Source organism: Arachis duranensis, chromosome 1 (genome assembly GCF_000817695.3).
Source record: "Arachis duranensis cultivar V14167 chromosome 1, aradu.V14167.gnm2.J7QH, whole genome shotgun sequence".
In the NCBI taxonomy this organism is placed as follows: Eukaryota; Viridiplantae; Streptophyta; class Magnoliopsida; order Fabales; family Fabaceae; genus Arachis; species Arachis duranensis.
The window spans coordinates 57,968,762-57,972,967 of NC_029772.3; positions in this window are offsets into that span (position 1 = coordinate 57,968,762).

Genomic DNA, 4,206 nt, shown 5'->3' on the forward strand with positions numbered 1-4,206 from the left:
TGATTTCATTTATATAATTAAATGACAGTAATGATGAGTTCAAATCTTAAAATTAGATTCCATCAAAAATTAATTATATATCAATTATATATAACTGTAACACTATTCACTTTATGCTATTAATATGTTACTAGTTGTTTAATGTAGAAAATTAAACAGGCAATTTACTATTATTGCACAAGGAATATCCCTCGTCATACTGTAACTGCTAGAAACATTATACTAAATATATAATTCAATAACTGTTATCTTATTGCTTTATTATCAAATTAAAGCATGTCCTACAAAACAAAATTTAGATATTCAATTTGGCATGTATAATATTCATATATGTCGTCTTCTTCTCTACAATTATCAACTTTCAAGATATATTTTTCTACTTTAAACTCTTTTACTTTTACAATATATATTATTCAATATATGTTGCGACTTTATATATAGTCATTTTCTCAATTTATCTTATTCATGACTTATGACATTCACTATAAATTGTAAATATTCAATAACTAATTGCTTTGAGCGAGAAATTCATCAATAAGCTATTGTGGGCCGGAAAAATTCTCAAGACAATTAACCATTATATCCTCAGATCATACAATCAATTTCGTCAATGGATATCTATTTATGAACTTTTCAGTTCACATACAATCAAATGCAAATTGTTCTTAAGCAGAAAAGTATCCCCCACACGACTATGTTGATTGAATGACTCTTATTACTCAATTATTTTTTGAATAAGTGCCGACATAATAACCCGACTAAGCTTGGGGCTCACCATATCATTATTCACTTATCCTTTAACCGAGTTATAACTTGTTTTATTTTCTAAGCTTAGCCTGGATCATATGATCGGCAGACAAAGCTTGGGGGCTGTGATCCGTCACCTTATAACTCGGTCTTTACTGTGCATTATGAGTTATAACTCGGCGTTAATTATCATTCATTCTTTGCTTGTAACCGACACCTTTATTACCAACTTAATGACCATTATTTCAATCTTAATTACCAAACGGTCATAACATGAATATCATTCATCAATTCTATGCCTATAAAAGGAACCTTCTATATCTAATCTAAAGGGGTAACATGATAAGTTCTATATCATGTCTTACATTCTATATTCATAGAATTATTACACACAACACATGATAATTTCTATTTCATGTCTTACATTCTATATTCATAGAATTATTCTTATACCTCTTAAACACTTACTGACTTGAGCGTCGGAGTGTCTTTTGCAGGTACCCACCCCCTTGTTCTCTCCTTACCGACGTATAACTCATCCCAACGAGAAGCTTGAAGACATTCATCGATGGACGAGCTATACACCAGCCAAACTCAGCAAGAACAGGTGAATTTCGTTTAGACTTGTAAAGCTTGTAAATACAAAAATACTTGTATGTAGAGATTATCCTTATTTTTTTGTATGTAATCCACTAATCCTTCTTATTATGAAATTGCTAAAAAATCTCATTATAAACTCACTTAATTGAAAGTTGTACAACTTGAAATCAGAAACAGAATATTATTAGAGTCAATTTTTAAAATCATTATATAATGTCAAAAGATATATCTTTCTTAAAAAATTATAGATAATAAATTGTACAATTTTTCATGATTTGCTTCATATACCTAGTCCTCAACTTAAAAAAATGACAAATACAGAGACGGCAAGTAATTCAAAAAATGCAAAACATTGTTGTGATAAGTGTAAAGTGGATATGAGGTAGATGACCATTTCTCTATGTTATTGAGAATATCAAGAGAGATTGTATAATTAATTGAGTTTGAAAAGGTGACCCCTTATATGTATATAAATAGGGGTTTGCTCTGAAGAAAGATACACACAGAATTAATAAAATCTCCTCTTTCTTCATATTGCTAAAACTCTCTTCCCTCTTTCTCTCTTTTATATACGCTACTATATATGAAATATTTTATATTGAAATATTAATTGTGGTAAATATTAATACTAGTGTTTCCTATTTATACTCTCTTCTCTCTTTCTCTTTTATATACTTATTTTATTCCTAAGTTACTTATTTATTCTACAACACGTTATCAACACGAAGCTCTAACGAAATTTTAGGAAGACTCCAGGTAACAAATTTTCATTATGCTGAAACTCTCTCATCTTAAATTTAATGCTCTAGATATATTTCGAAATAATTATTTATCATGGATATAGATGTTGAAATCCAGATTGATTCAATGGATCTTGGAGATACCATTGAGGCTGAAAATAATACATCCTAGAAGGATAAAGCCAAAGTCATAATTTTTCTTCATCGTCATCTTGACGTATGATTGAAAAATGATATCCCACATTAAAAGATCCTGCAGATCTGTGGAAAGACCTTGAAGAAAGGTACAATCATCAAAATACAGTGATACTTCCTCAAGCCCGATATGTTAGAGAAAACTTTCTTGACCTTCCATGCCTCGAATGTGCTCCTGCAGCAGCAGTATCGAGAAAAAAGATTTAAAATTTTTTGAGCTAATCTCTTACTTTCTTGTTGCTGAACGCAACAATGAGTTGCTCTTAAGAAATCATGAAGCGCGCCCAGCTGGCGCCGCCCCATTTCATGAAGCAAATGCGGCAAATTATAACCCTAGAAGAGGTAAATGACAAGATTTTGATAACAAGAAAAATTATGGAAAGAAAAGAAATTATGTTCACAAGAAAAGATCTCACCAGAAGTGGGATAAAGAAAGAAACAATGGGTAAAGTATATCAATTGAGGATAAATATTTCCGTTGTGGTAGAAATGGTCATTGGTCACGTACCTATCGTACCCCAAGGCACCTAGTTGATCTTTATCAAGCATCCTTGAAAAAGGATGACAAAGGAAAGGAAACAAATTTTGTTTCAAATGATGAAAATTCTACCACTCATTATGATGTATCTAATTTCTTTAAGGATTTTGAAGAAAATATTAACTATTTGATCAATGATGGAATAGTTTGATATATGTATGTGTTTGTTAAGTATTCATGTGAATAATTTTACTGTGCATGTACTTCTACTCATTTTATTATTATTATCATTTCTTTTTGAAGAAAAATGGCAAGGACATATTCTAAAGATATTTATCTTGCGGATAGTGCAATTTCGCACACTATCCTTAAAAGTACTATATATTTTACCCATCTTGTGCCAAAAGAAGAATATGTTAATACTATTATTGGCTCAGGCAATGTGATAGAAGGCTCCGGAAGAGCTTTATATCTGGTCTTGTTTCCACATTTCCAGTCATTTTAGACCGGAGGAATAAAATTTATAATAAATAATGCACTATTATCTACCAAATCTCTGAGGAACTTGTTGAGTTTCAAAGATATTCGCCGAAATGGATATCATATTGAAACAATGAATGAGGGAAATCATGAGTATTTATGTATCACAATTCATGATTTAAATAAAAAAGTTATATTAGAAAAGTTACCCTCATTTTAATCTGGATTGTATTATACCAAGATTAGTGCAATTGAATCACATGCCATTGTAAACCAGAAGTTTACTAGCCCAAATGAATTTATAACTTGGCATGATAGATTGGGTCATCTGGAAACAACCATGATGAGGAGAATTATTGAAAACTCTCATGGATATTCACTAAAGAACCAAAAGATTCTTAAATCTAGTGAATTTTGTTGTGCTGCATGTTCTCAAGGGAAGTTAATTTTAAGGCCATCACCAGTAAAGATTGGATTTGAGTCTCCTGAATTCCTAGAAAGGATTCAAGGTGATACATGTGGACCTATTCATCCACTATGTGGATTTTTTAGATATTTTATGGTTCTGATAGACGCATCTTCGAGATGGTCACATGTCTGCTTATTATCTTCTCGCAACCTGGCATTTGCGAGATTACTGGCTCAAATTATTCGATTAAAAGCACAATTTTCAGAAAATCCAATCAAAGCAATTCGCCTTGATAATGCTGGTGAATTTACTTCCCAAGCTTTTGATGCTTATTGTATGACTAATGGAATAAGTGTTGAACATCTAGTAGCTTATGTTCACACACAAAATGGGTTAGCAGAATCACTTATAAGCGCCTCCAATTAATTGCTAGACCCTTGCTTATGAGAACAAATCTCCCAACCTCGGTTTGGGGGCATGCTATTTTACATGCCGCAACACTTATTCGTTTGAGGCCAACGAGTTACCATCGGTTCTCTCCTATGCAATTAGCTTTT